Consider the following 12,156-nt stretch of genomic DNA (forward strand, 5'->3'; position numbering starts at 1 on the left):
CACTTAAAATGTTAAGAGTAATAAAATGGCCTAAAAAACATGTAAAACACTTAAAACTCTATAATACATTTAAATGATTGTAATAAATAGAGCGGTAAAACACGTCTTTCTAAAAGCCAGCATATTATATAAATAGTGAAGAAAAGGCAAAAGCTTACAGCACCTGGTATTCCCAGGCGGTCTCCCATCCAAGTACTAAGCAGGCCCGACGCTGCTTAGCTTCCGAGATCAGACGAGATCGGGCGCTCTCAGCAGGGTATGGCCGTAAGCGAGGGCTGCTCCAAAAAGTGGGCTATTTAAAGATCAGCCTCCGTAAAAGCCAGCATATTATATAAATAGTGAAGAAAAGGCAAAAGCTTACAGCACCTGGTAATCCCAGGCGGTCTCCCATCCAAGTGTAACAATTGGCCTTATCAGCCGAGTTACAAGACTAAAATGGGGTCAGATTTAACTGTGAGAGATGACTAGTGGTTAAAAGAATGAGACATAAAAGAAGATTGGTTTAAATAGATTTGGTTTATTTACAAGGTTCACATAAAAGACTTTAAAACAACACGATAAAACGAGGTAAACGCTGTTAAAAGAATACAGTTCATTTGTCCATACCCTAAAAACAGTCCAAGAATCCCAGTGTGTTGATAAGTCCAATGTGAGTGTCCACCGGTGTATATACAATCCACAGAAAGTGTAATCCAAAGTTTGCAGGTGGTGAATGGAAAGGTGAGCTCTAAAATTAGCAACTCCTCAATCCAACAGTTTGGTGACTGTCCTTTGTTTGTCATGCTGCTCTCTTATACAGTTGTACTTCCTGCTTCCTGTCATGTGTCTAGTCACATGGCAGGCCAACCATCCATTTTTTAAAGACACACACTCACTTAAAATGTTAAGAGTAATAAAATGGCCTAAAAAACATGTAAAACACTTAAAACTCTATAATACATTTAAATGATTGTAATAAATAGAGCGGTAAAACACGTCTTTCTAAAAGCCAGCATATTATATAAATAGTGAAGAAAAGGCAAAAGCTTACAGCACCTGGTATTCCCAGGCGGTCTCCCATCCAAGTACTAAGCAGGCCCGACGCTGCTTAGCTTCCGAGATCAGACGAGATCGGGCGCTCTCAGCGCGGTATGGCCGTAAGCGAGGGCTGCTCCAAAAAGTGGGCTATTTAAAGATCAGCCTCCGTAAAAGCCAGCATATTATATAAATAGTGAAGAAAAGGCAAAAGCTTACAGCACCTGGTATTCCCAGGCGGTCTCCCATCCAAGTACTAAGCAGGCCCGACGCTGCTTAGCTTCCGAGATCAGACGAGATCGGGCGCTCTCAGCGCGGTATGGCCGTAAGCGAGGGCTGCTCCAAAAAGTGGGCTATTTAAAGATCAGCCTCCGTAAAAGCCAGCATATTATATAAATAGTGAAGAAAAGGCAAAAGCTTACAGCACCTGGTATTCCCAGGCGGTCTCCCATCCAAGTGTAACAATCGGCCTTATCAGTCGAGTTACAAGACTAAAATGGGATCAGATTTAACTGTGAGAGATGACTAGTGGTTAAAAGAATGAGACATAAAAGAAGATTGGTTTAAATAGATTTGGTTTATTTACAAGGTTCACATAAAAGACTTTAAAACAACACGATAAAACGAGGTAAACGCTGTTAAAAGAATACAGTTCATTTGTCCATACCCTAAAAACAGTCCAAGAATCCCAGTGTGTTGATAAGTCCAATGTGAGTGTCCACCGGTGTATATACAATCCACAGAAAGTGTAATCCAAAGTTTGCAGGTGGTGAATGGAAAGGTGAGCTCTAAAATTAGCAACTCCTCAATCCAACAGTTTGGTGACTGTCCTTTGTTTGTCATGCTGCTCTCTTATACAGTTGTACTTCCTGCTTCCTGTCATGTGTCTAGTCACATGGCAGGCCAACCATCCATTTTTTAAAGACACACACTCACTTAAAATGTTAAGAGTAATAAAATGGCCTAAAAAACATGTAAAACACTTAAAACTCTATAATACATTTAAATGATTGTAATAAATAGAGCGGTAAAACACGTCTTTCTAAAAGCCAGCATATTATATAAATAGTGAAGAAAAGGCAAAAGCTTACAGCACCTGGTATTCCCAGGCGGTCTCCCATCCAAGTACTAAGCAGGCCCGACGCTGCTTAGCTTCCGAGATCAGACGAGATCGGGCGCTCTCAGCGCGGTATGGCCGTAAGCGAGGGCTGCTCCAAAAAGTGGGCTATTTAAAGATCAGCCTCCGTAAAAGCCAGCATATTATATAAATAGTGAAGAAAAGGCAAAAGCTTACAGCACCTGGTAATCCCAGGCGGTCTCCCATCCAAGTGTAACAATCGGCCTTATCAGCCGAGTTACAAGACTAAAATGGGGTCAGATTTAACTGTGAGAGATGACTAGTGGTTAAAAGAATGAGACATAAAAGAAGATTGGTTTAAATAGATTTGGTTTATTTACAAGGTTCACATAAAAGACTTTAAAACAACACGATAAAACGAGGTAAACGCTGTTAAAAGAATACAGTTCATTTGTCCATACCCTAAAAACAGTCCAAGAATCCCAGTGTGTTGATAAGTCCAATGTGAGTGTCCACCGGTGTATATACAATCCACAGAAAGTGTAATCCAAAGTTTGCAGGTGGTGAATGGAAAGGTGAGCTCTAAAATTAGCAACTCCTCAATCCAACAGTTTGGTGACTGTCCTTTGTTTGTCATGCTGCTCTCTTATACAGTTGTACTTCCTGCTTCCTGTCATGTGTCTAGTCACATGGCAGGCCAACCATCCATTTTTTAAAGACACACACTCACTTAAAATGTTAAGAGTAATAAAATGGCCTAAAAAACATGTAAAACACTTAAAACTCTATAATACATTTAAATGATTGTAATAAATAGAGCGGTAAAACACGTCTTTCTAAAAGCCAGCATATTATATAAATAGTGAAGAAAAGGCAAAAGCTTACAGCACCTGGTATTCCCAGGCGGTCTCCCATCCAAGTACTAAGCAGGCCCGACGCTGCTTAGCTTCCGAGATCAGACGAGATCGGGCGCTCTCAGCGCGGTATGGCCGTAAGCGAGGGCTGCTCCAAAAAGTGGGCTATTTAAAGATCAGCCTCCGTAAAGCCAGCATATTATATAAATAGTGAAGAAAAGGCAAAAGCTTACAGCACCTGGTATTCCCAGGCGGTCTCCCATCCAAGTACTAAGCAGGCCCGACGCTGCTTAGCTTCCGAGATCAGACGAGATCGGGCGCTCTCAGCGCGGTATGGCCGTAAGCGAGGGCTGCTCCAAAAAGTGGGCTATTTAAAGATCAGCCTCCGTGAAAGCCAGCATATTATATAAATAGTGAAGAAAAGGCAAAAGCTTACAGCACCTGGTAATCCCAGGCGGTCTCCCATCCAAGTGTAACAATCGGCCTTATCAGCCGAGTTACAAGACTAAAATGGGGTCAGATTTAACTGTGAGAGATGACTAGTGGTTAAAAGAATGAGACATAAAAGAAGATTGGTTTAAATAGATTTGGTTTATTTACAAGGTTCACATAAAAGACTTTAAAACAACACGATAAAACGAGGTAAACGCTGTTAAAAGAATACAGTTCATTTGTCCATACCCTAAAAACAGTCCAAGAATCCCAGTGTGTTGATAAGTCCAATGTGAGTGTCCACCGGTGTATATACAATCCACAGAAAGTGTAATCCAAAGTTTGCAGGTGGTGAATGGAAAGGTGAGCTCTAAAATTAGCAACTCCTCAATCCAACAGTTTGGTGACTGTCCTTTGTTTGTCATGCTGCTCTCTTATACAGTTGTACTTCCTGCTTCCTGTCATGTGTCTAGTCACATGGCAGGCCAACCATCCATTTTTTAAAGACGCACACTCACTTAAAATGTTAAGAGTAATAAAATGGCCTAAAAAACATGTAAAACACTTAAAACTCTATAATACATTTAAATGATTGTAATAAATAGAGCGGTAAAACACGTCTTTCTAAAAGCCAGCATATTATATAAATAGTGAAGAAAAGGCAAAAGCTTACAGCACCTGGTATTCCCAGGCGGTCTCCCATCCAAGTACTAAGCAGGCCCGACGCTGCTTAGCTTCCGAGATCAGACGAGATCGGGCGCTCTCAGCGCGGTATGGCCGTAAGCGAGGGCTGCTCCAAAAAGTGGGCTATTTAAAGATCAGCCTCCGTAAAAGCCAGCATATTATATAAATAGTGAAGAAAAGGCAAAAGCTTACAGCACCTGGTATTCCCAGGCGGTCTCCCATCCAAGTGTAACAATCGGCCTTATCAGCCGAGTTACAAGACTAAAATGGGATCAGATTTAACTGTGAGAGATGACTAGTGGTTAAAAGAATGAGACATAAAAGAAGATTGGTTTAAATAGATTTGGTTTATTTACAAGGTTCACATAAAAGACTTTAAAACAACACGATAAAACGAGGTAAACGCTGTTAAAAGAATACAGTTCATTTGTCCATACCCTAAAAACAGTCCAAGAATCCCAGTGTGTTGATAAGTCCAATGTGAGTGTCCACCGGTGTATATACAATCCACAGAAAGTGTAATCCAAAGTTTGCAGGTGGTGAATGGAAAGGTGAGCTCTAAAATTAGCAACTCCTCAATCCAACAGTTTGGTGACTGTCCTTTGTTTGTCATGCTGCTCTCTTATACAGTTGTACTTCCTGCTTCCTGTCATGTGTCTAGTCACATGGCAGGCCAACCATCCATTTTTTATAGACACACACTCACTTAAAATGTTAAGAGTAATAAAATGGCCTAAAAAACATGTAAAACACTTAAAACTCTATAATACATTTAAATGATTGTAATAAATAGAGCGGTAAAACACGTCTTTCTAAAAGCCAGCATATTATATAAATAGTGAAGAAAAGGCAAAAGCTTACAGCACCTGGTATTCCCAGGCGGTCTCCCATCCAAGTACTAAGCAGGCCCGACGCTGCTTAGCTTCCGAGATCAGACGAGATAGGGCGCTCTCAGCGCAGTATGGCCGTAAGCGAGGGCTGCTCCAAAAAGTGGGCTATTTAAAAATCAGCCTCCGTAAAAGCCAGCATATTATATAAATAGTGAAGAAAAGGCAAAAGCTTACAGCACCTGGTAATCCCAGGCGGTCTCCCATCCAAGTGTAACAATCGGCCTTATCAGCCGAGTTACAAGACTAAAATGGGGTCAGATTTAACTGTGAGAGATGACTAGTGGTTAAAAGAATGAGACATAAAAGAAGATTGGTTTAAATAGATTTGGTTTATTTACAAGGTTCACATAAAAGACTTTAAAACAACACGATAAAACGAGGTAAACGCTGTTAAAAGAATACAGTTCATTTGTCCATACCCTAAAAACAGTCCAAGAATCCCAGTGTGTTGATAAGTCCAATGTGAGTGTCCACCGGTGTATATACAATCCACAGAAAGTGTAATCCAAAGTTTGCAGGTGGTGAATGGAAAGGTGAGCTCTAAAATTAGCAACTCCTCAATCCAACAGTTTGGTGACTGTCCTTTGTTTGTCATGCTGCTCTCTTATACAGTTGTACTTCCTGCTTCCTGTCATGTGTCTAGTCACATGGCAGGCCAACCATCCATTTTTTAAAGACACACACTCACTTAAAATGTTAAGAGTAATAAAATGGCCTAAAAAACATGTAAAACACTTAAAACTCTATAATACATTTAAATGATTGTAATAAATAGAGCGGTAAAACACGTCTTTCTAAAAGCCAGCATATTATATAAATAGTGAAGAAAAGGCAAAAGCTTACAGCACCTGGTATTCCCAGGCGGTCTCCCATCCAAGTACTAAGCAGGCCCGACGCTGCTTAGCTTCCGAGATCAGACGAGATCGGGCGCTCTCAGCGCGGTATGGCCGTAAGCGAGGGCTGCTCCAAAAAGTGGGCTATTTAAAGATCAGCCTCCGTAAAGCCAGCATATTATATAAATAGTGAAGAAAAGGCAAAAGCTTACAGCACCTGGTATTCCCAGGCGGTCTCCCATCCAAGTACTAAGCAGGCCCGACGCTGCTTAGCTTCCGAGATCAGACGAGATCGGGCGCTCTCAGCGCGGTATGGCCGTAAGCGAGGGCTGCTCCAAAAAGTGGGCTATTTAAAGATCAGCCTCCGTGAAAGCCAGCATATTATATAAATAGTGAAGAAAAGGCAAAAGCTTACAGCACCTGGTAATCCCAGGCGGTCTCCCATCCAAGTGTAACAATCGGCCTTATCAGCCGAGTTACAAGACTAAAATGGGGTCAGATTTAACTGTGAGAGATGACGAGTGGTTAAAAGAATGAGACATAAAAGAAGATTGGTTTAAATAGATTTGGTTTATTTACAAGGTTCACATAAAAGACTTTAAAACAACACGATAAAACGAGGTAAACGCTGTTAAAAGAATACAGTTCATTTGTCCATACCCTAAAAACAGTCCAAGAATCCCAGTGTGTTGATAAGTCCAATGTGAGTGTCCACCGGTGTATATACAATCCACAGAAAGTGTAATCCAAAGTTTGCAGGTGGTGAATGGAAAGGTGAGCTCTAAAATTAGCAACTCCTCAATCCAACAGTTTGGTGACTGTCCTTTGTTTGTCATGCTGCTCTCTTATACAGTTGTACTTCCTGCTTCCTGTCATGTGTCTAGTCACATGGCAGGCCAACCATCCATTTTTTAAAGACGCACACTCACTTAAAATGTTAAGAGTAATAAAATGGCCTAAAAAACATGTAAAACACTTAAAACTCTATAATACATTTAAATGATTGTAATAAATAGAGCGGTAAAACACGTCTTTCTAAAAGCCAGCATATTATATAAATAGTGAAGAAAAGGCAAAAGCTTACAGCACCTGGTATTCCCAGGCGGTCTCCCATCCAAGTACTAAGCAGGCCCGACGCTGCTTAGCTTCCGAGATCAGACGAGATCGGGCGCTCTCAGCGCGGTATGGCCGTAAGCGAGGGCTGCTCCAAAAAGTGGGCTATTTAAAGATCAGCCTCCGTAAAAGCCAGCATATTATATAAATAGTGAAGAAAAGGCAAAAGCTTACAGCACCTGGTAATCCCAGGCGGTCTCCCATCCAAGTGTAACAATCGGCCTTATCAGCCGAGTTACAAGACTAAAATGGGGTCAGATTTAACTGTGAGAGATGACTAGTGGTTAAAAGAATGAGACATAAAAGAAGATTGGTTTAAATAGATTTGGTTTATTTACAAGGTTCACATAAAAGACTTTAAAACAACACGATAAAACGAGGTAAACGCTGTTAAAAGAATACAGTTCATTTGTCCATACCCTAAAAACAGTCCAAGAATCCCAGTGTGTTGATAAGTCCAATGTGAGTGTCCACCGGTGTATATACAATCCACAGAAAGTGTAATCCAAAGTTTGCAGGTGGTGAATGGAAAGGTGAGCTCTAAAATTAGCAACTCCTCAATCCAACAGTTTGGTGACTGTCCTTTGTTTGTCATGCTGCTCTCTTATACAGTTGTACTTCCTGCTTCCTGTCATGTGTCTAGTCACATGGCAGGCCAACCATCCATTTTTTAAAGACGCACACTCACTTAAAATGTTAAGAGTAATAAAATGGCCTAAAAAACATGTAAAACACTTAAAACTCTATAATACATTTAAATGATTGTAATAAATAGAGCGGTAAAACACGTCTTTCTAAAAGCCAGCATATTATATAAATAGTGAAGAAAAGGCAAAAGCTTACAGCACCTGGTATTCCCAGGCGGTCTCCCATCCAAGTACTAAGCAGGCCCGACGCTGCTTAGCTTCCGAGATCAGACGAGATCGGGCGCTCTCAGCGCGGTATGGCCGTAAGCGAGGGCTGCTCCAAAAAGTGGGCTATTTAAAGATCAGCCTCCGTAAAAGCCAGCATATTATATAAATAGTGAAGAAAAGGCAAAAGCTTACAGCACCTGGTAATCCCAGGCGGTCTCCCATCCAAGTGTAACAATCGGCCTTATCAGCCGAGTTACAAGACTAAAATGGGGTCAGATTTAACTGTGAGAGATGACTAGTGGTTAAAAGAATGAGACATAAAAGAAGATTGGTTTAAATAGATTTGGTTTATTTACAAGGTTCACATAAAAGACTTTAAAACAACACGATAAAACGAGGTAAACGCTGTTAAAAGAATACAGTTCATTTGTCCATACCCTAAAAACAGTCCAAGAATCCCAGTGTGTTGATAAGTCCAATGTGAGTGTCCACCGGTGTATATACAATCCACAGAAAGTGTAATCCAAAGTTTGCAGGTGGTGAATGGAAAGGTGAGCTCTAAAATTAGCAACTCCTCAATCCAACAGTTTGGTGACTGTCCTTTGTTTGTCATGCTGCTCTCTTATACAGTTGTACTTCCTGCTTCCTGTCATGTGTCTAGTCACATGGCAGGCCAACCATCCATTTTTTAAAGACACACACTCACTTAAAATGTTAAGAGTAATAAAATGGCCTAAAAAACATGTAAAACACTTAAAACTCTATAATACATTTAAATGATTGTAATAAATAGAGCGGTAAAACACGTCTTTCTAAAAGCCAGCATATTATATAAATAGTGAAGAAAAGGCAAAAGCTTACAGCACCTGGTATTCCCAGGCGGTCTCCCATCCAAGTACTAAGCAGGCCCGACGCTGCTTAGCTTCCGAGATCAGACGAGATCGGGCGCTCTCAGCGCGGTATGGCCGTAAGCGAGGGCTGCTCCAAAAAGTGGGCTATTTAAAGATCAGCCTCCGTAAAAGCCAGCATATTATATAAATAGTGAAGAAAAGGCAAAAGCTTACAGCACCTGGTATTCCCAGGCGGTCTCCCATCCAAGTACTAAGCAGGCCCGACGCTGCTTAGCTTCCGAGATCAGACGAGATCGGGCGATCTCAGCGCGGTATGGCCGTAAGCGAGGGCTGCTCCAAAAAGTGGGCTATTTAAAGATCAGCCTCCGTAAAAGCCAGCATATTATATAAATAGTGAAGAAAAGGCAAAAGCTTACAGCACCTGGTATTCCCAGGCGGTCTCCCATCCAAGTGTAACAATCGGCCTTATCAGTCGAGTTACAAGACTAAAATGGGATCAGATTTAACTGTGAGAGATGACTAGTGGTTAAAAGAATGAGACATAAAAGAAGATTGGTTTAAATAGATTTGGTTTATTTACAAGGTTCACATAAAAGACTTTAAAACAACACGATAAAACGAGGTAAACGCTGTTAAAAGAATACAGTTCATTTGTCCATACCCTAAAAACAGTCCAAGAATCCCAGTGTGTTGATAAGTCCAATGTGAGTGTCCACCGGTGTATATACAATCCACAGAAAGTGTAATCCAAAGTTTGCAGGTGGTGAATGGAAAGGTGAGCTCTAAAATTAGCAACTCCTCAATCCAACAGTTTGGTGACTGTCCTTTGTTTGTCATGCTGCTCTCTTATACAGTTGTACTTCCTGCTTCCTGTCATGTGTCTAGTCACATGGCAGGCCAACCATCCATTTTTTAAAGACACACACTCACTTAAAATGTTAAGAGTAATAAAATGGCCTAAAAAACATGTAAAACACTTAAAACTCTATAATACATTTAAATGATTGTAATAAATAGAGCGGTAAAACACGTCTTTCTAAAAGCCAGCATATTATATAAATAGTGAAGAAAAGGCAAAAGCTTACAGCACCTGGTATTCCCAGGCGGTCTCCCATCCAAGTACTAAGCAGGCCCGACGCTGCTTAGCTTCCGAGATCAGACGAGATCGGGCGCTCTCAGCAGGGTATGGCCGTAAGCGAGGGCTGCTCCAAAAAGTGGGCTATTTAAAGATCAGCCTCCGTAAAAGCCAGCATATTATATAAATAGTGAAGAAAAGGCAAAAGCTTACAGCACCTGGTAATCCCAGGCGGTCTCCCATCCAAGTGTAACAATTGGCCTTATCAGCCGAGTTACAAGACTAAAATGGGGTCAGATTTAACTGTGAGAGATGACTAGTGGTTAAAAGAATGAGACATAAAAGAAGATTGGTTTAAATAGATTTGGTTTATTTACAAGGTTCACATAAAAGACTTTAAAACAACACGATAAAACGAGGTAAACGCTGTTAAAAGAATACAGTTCATTTGTCCATACCCTAAAAACAGTCCAAGAATCCCAGTGTGTTGATAAGTCCAATGTGAGTGTCCACCGGTGTATATACAATCCACAGAAAGTGTAATCCAAAGTTTGCAGGTGGTGAATGGAAAGGTGAGCTCTAAAATTAGCAACTCCTCAATCCAACAGTTTGGTGACTGTCCTTTGTTTGTCATGCTGCTCTCTTATACAGTTGTACTTCCTGCTTCCTGTCATGTGTCTAGTCACATGGCAGGCCAACCATCCATTTTTTAAAGACACACACTCACTTAAAATGTTAAGAGTAATAAAATGGCCTAAAAAACATGTAAAACACTTAAAACTCTATAATACATTTAAATGATTGTAATAAATAGAGCGGTAAAACACGTCTTTCTAAAAGCCAGCATATTATATAAATAGTGAAGAAAAGGCAAAAGCTTACAGCACCTGGTATTCCCAGGCGGTCTCCCATCCAAGTACTAAGCAGGCCCGACGCTGCTTAGCTTCCGAGATCAGACGAGATCGGGCGCTCTCAGCGCGGTATGGCCGTAAGCGAGGGCTGCTCCAAAAAGTGGGCTATTTAAAGATCAGCCTCCGTAAAAGCCAGCATATTATATAAATAGTGAAGAAAAGGCAAAAGCTTACAGCACCTGGTATTCCCAGGCGGTCTCCCATCCAAGTACTAAGCAGGCCCGACGCTGCTTAGCTTCCGAGATCAGACGAGATCGGGCGCTCTCAGCGCGGTATGGCCGTAAGCGAGGGCTGCTCCAAAAAGTGGGCTATTTAAAGATCAGCCTCCGTAAAAGCCAGCATATTATATAAATAGTGAAGAAAAGGCAAAAGCTTACAGCACCTGGTATTCCCAGGCGGTCTCCCATCCAAGTGTAACAATCGGCCTTATCAGTCGAGTTACAAGACTAAAATGGGATCAGATTTAACTGTGAGAGATGACTAGTGGTTAAAAGAATGAGACATAAAAGAAGATTGGTTTAAATAGATTTGGTTTATTTACAAGGTTCACATAAAAGACTTTAAAACAACACGATAAAACGAGGTAAACGCTGTTAAAAGAATACAGTTCATTTGTCCATACCCTAAAAACAGTCCAAGAATCCCAGTGTGTTGATAAGTCCAATGTGAGTGTCCACCGGTGTATATACAATCCACAGAAAGTGTAATCCAAAGTTTGCAGGTGGTGAATGGAAAGGTGAGCTCTAAAATTAGCAACTCCTCAATCCAACAGTTTGGTGACTGTCCTTTGTTTGTCATGCTGCTCTCTTATACAGTTGTACTTCCTGCTTCCTGTCATGTGTCTAGTCACATGGCAGGCCAACCATCCATTTTTTAAAGACACACACTCACTTAAAATGTTAAGAGTAATAAAATGGCCTAAAAAACATGTAAAACACTTAAAACTCTATAATACATTTAAATGATTGTAATAAATAGAGCGGTAAAACACGTCTTTCTAAAAGCCAGCATATTATATAAATAGTGAAGAAAAGGCAAAAGCTTACAGCACCTGGTATTCCCAGGCGGTCTCCCATCCAAGTACTAAGCAGGCCCGACGCTGCTTAGCTTCCGAGATCAGACGAGATCGGGCGCTCTCAGCGCGGTATGGCCGTAAGCGAGGGCTGCTCCAAAAAGTGGGCTATTTAAAGATCAGCCTCCGTAAAAGCCAGCATATTATATAAATAGTGAAGAAAAGGCAAAAGCTTACAGCACCTGGTAATCCCAGGCGGTCTCCCATCCAAGTGTAACAATCGGCCTTATCAGCCGAGTTACAAGACTAAAATGGGGTCAGATTTAACTGTGAGAGATGACTAGTGGTTAAAAGAATGAGACATAAAAGAAGATTGGTTTAAATAGATTTGGTTTATTTACAAGGTTCACATAAAAGACTTTAAAACAACACGATAAAACGAGGTAAACGCTGTTAAAAGAATACAGTTCATTTGTCCATACCCTAAAAACAGTCCAAGAATCCCAGTGTGTTGATAAGTCCAATGTGAGTGTCCACCGGTGTATATACAATCCA

The 12,156-nt window shown here is 41.0% G+C and overlaps 18 non-coding genes across 18 annotated transcripts; all 18 read right to left on the reverse strand.

The window, feature by feature from the left end:
* Positions 1 to 151: 151 nt before the first annotated feature.
* Positions 152 to 270, reverse strand: LOC141303379 (5S ribosomal RNA). The gene has a single exon (XR_012343361.1). It is a non-coding gene; the product is annotated as a 5S ribosomal RNA (ribosomal RNA).
* A 753-nt stretch (positions 271 to 1,023) lies between these two features.
* Positions 1,024 to 1,142, reverse strand: LOC141304108 (5S ribosomal RNA). The gene has a single exon (XR_012344074.1). It is a non-coding gene; the product is annotated as a 5S ribosomal RNA (ribosomal RNA).
* An 84-nt stretch (positions 1,143 to 1,226) lies between these two features.
* On the reverse strand, positions 1,227 to 1,345 carry LOC141304109 (5S ribosomal RNA). Its single transcript, XR_012344075.1, has one exon. It is a non-coding gene; the product is annotated as a 5S ribosomal RNA (ribosomal RNA).
* Positions 1,346 to 2,098: 753 nt separating this feature from the next.
* On the reverse strand, positions 2,099 to 2,217 carry LOC141304110 (5S ribosomal RNA). Its single transcript, XR_012344076.1, has one exon. It is a non-coding gene; the product is annotated as a 5S ribosomal RNA (ribosomal RNA).
* Positions 2,218 to 2,970: 753 nt separating this feature from the next.
* Positions 2,971 to 3,089, reverse strand: LOC141304113 (5S ribosomal RNA). The gene has a single exon (XR_012344078.1). It is a non-coding gene; the product is annotated as a 5S ribosomal RNA (ribosomal RNA).
* An 83-nt stretch (positions 3,090 to 3,172) lies between these two features.
* On the reverse strand, positions 3,173 to 3,291 carry LOC141304114 (5S ribosomal RNA). Its single transcript, XR_012344079.1, has one exon. It is a non-coding gene; the product is annotated as a 5S ribosomal RNA (ribosomal RNA).
* A 753-nt stretch (positions 3,292 to 4,044) lies between these two features.
* LOC141304115 (5S ribosomal RNA) lies at positions 4,045 to 4,163 on the reverse strand. Its single transcript, XR_012344080.1, has one exon. It is a non-coding gene; the product is annotated as a 5S ribosomal RNA (ribosomal RNA).
* A 753-nt stretch (positions 4,164 to 4,916) lies between these two features.
* Positions 4,917 to 5,035, reverse strand: LOC141303620 (5S ribosomal RNA). Its single transcript, XR_012343600.1, has one exon. It is a non-coding gene; the product is annotated as a 5S ribosomal RNA (ribosomal RNA).
* Positions 5,036 to 5,788: 753 nt separating this feature from the next.
* On the reverse strand, positions 5,789 to 5,907 carry LOC141304116 (5S ribosomal RNA). The gene has a single exon (XR_012344081.1). It is a non-coding gene; the product is annotated as a 5S ribosomal RNA (ribosomal RNA).
* Positions 5,908 to 5,990: 83 nt separating this feature from the next.
* Positions 5,991 to 6,109, reverse strand: LOC141304117 (5S ribosomal RNA). The gene has a single exon (XR_012344083.1). It is a non-coding gene; the product is annotated as a 5S ribosomal RNA (ribosomal RNA).
* Positions 6,110 to 6,862: 753 nt separating this feature from the next.
* On the reverse strand, positions 6,863 to 6,981 carry LOC141304118 (5S ribosomal RNA). The gene has a single exon (XR_012344084.1). It is a non-coding gene; the product is annotated as a 5S ribosomal RNA (ribosomal RNA).
* A 753-nt stretch (positions 6,982 to 7,734) lies between these two features.
* LOC141304119 (5S ribosomal RNA) lies at positions 7,735 to 7,853 on the reverse strand. Its single transcript, XR_012344085.1, has one exon. It is a non-coding gene; the product is annotated as a 5S ribosomal RNA (ribosomal RNA).
* A 753-nt stretch (positions 7,854 to 8,606) lies between these two features.
* Positions 8,607 to 8,725, reverse strand: LOC141304120 (5S ribosomal RNA). The gene has a single exon (XR_012344086.1). It is a non-coding gene; the product is annotated as a 5S ribosomal RNA (ribosomal RNA).
* An 84-nt stretch (positions 8,726 to 8,809) lies between these two features.
* Positions 8,810 to 8,928, reverse strand: LOC141303300 (5S ribosomal RNA). Its single transcript, XR_012343282.1, has one exon. It is a non-coding gene; the product is annotated as a 5S ribosomal RNA (ribosomal RNA).
* Positions 8,929 to 9,681: 753 nt separating this feature from the next.
* LOC141303381 (5S ribosomal RNA) lies at positions 9,682 to 9,800 on the reverse strand. Its single transcript, XR_012343362.1, has one exon. It is a non-coding gene; the product is annotated as a 5S ribosomal RNA (ribosomal RNA).
* A 753-nt stretch (positions 9,801 to 10,553) lies between these two features.
* Positions 10,554 to 10,672, reverse strand: LOC141304121 (5S ribosomal RNA). Its single transcript, XR_012344087.1, has one exon. It is a non-coding gene; the product is annotated as a 5S ribosomal RNA (ribosomal RNA).
* Positions 10,673 to 10,756: 84 nt separating this feature from the next.
* On the reverse strand, positions 10,757 to 10,875 carry LOC141304123 (5S ribosomal RNA). Its single transcript, XR_012344088.1, has one exon. It is a non-coding gene; the product is annotated as a 5S ribosomal RNA (ribosomal RNA).
* A 753-nt stretch (positions 10,876 to 11,628) lies between these two features.
* LOC141304125 (5S ribosomal RNA) lies at positions 11,629 to 11,747 on the reverse strand. Its single transcript, XR_012344090.1, has one exon. It is a non-coding gene; the product is annotated as a 5S ribosomal RNA (ribosomal RNA).
* Between the last annotated feature and the right edge of the window lie 409 nt (positions 11,748 to 12,156).

The sequence above is a fragment of the Garra rufa genome, unplaced genomic scaffold (genome assembly GCF_049309525.1).
Source record: "Garra rufa unplaced genomic scaffold, GarRuf1.0 hap1_unplaced_001, whole genome shotgun sequence".
NCBI lineage: Eukaryota > Metazoa > Chordata > Actinopteri > Cypriniformes > Cyprinidae > Garra > Garra rufa.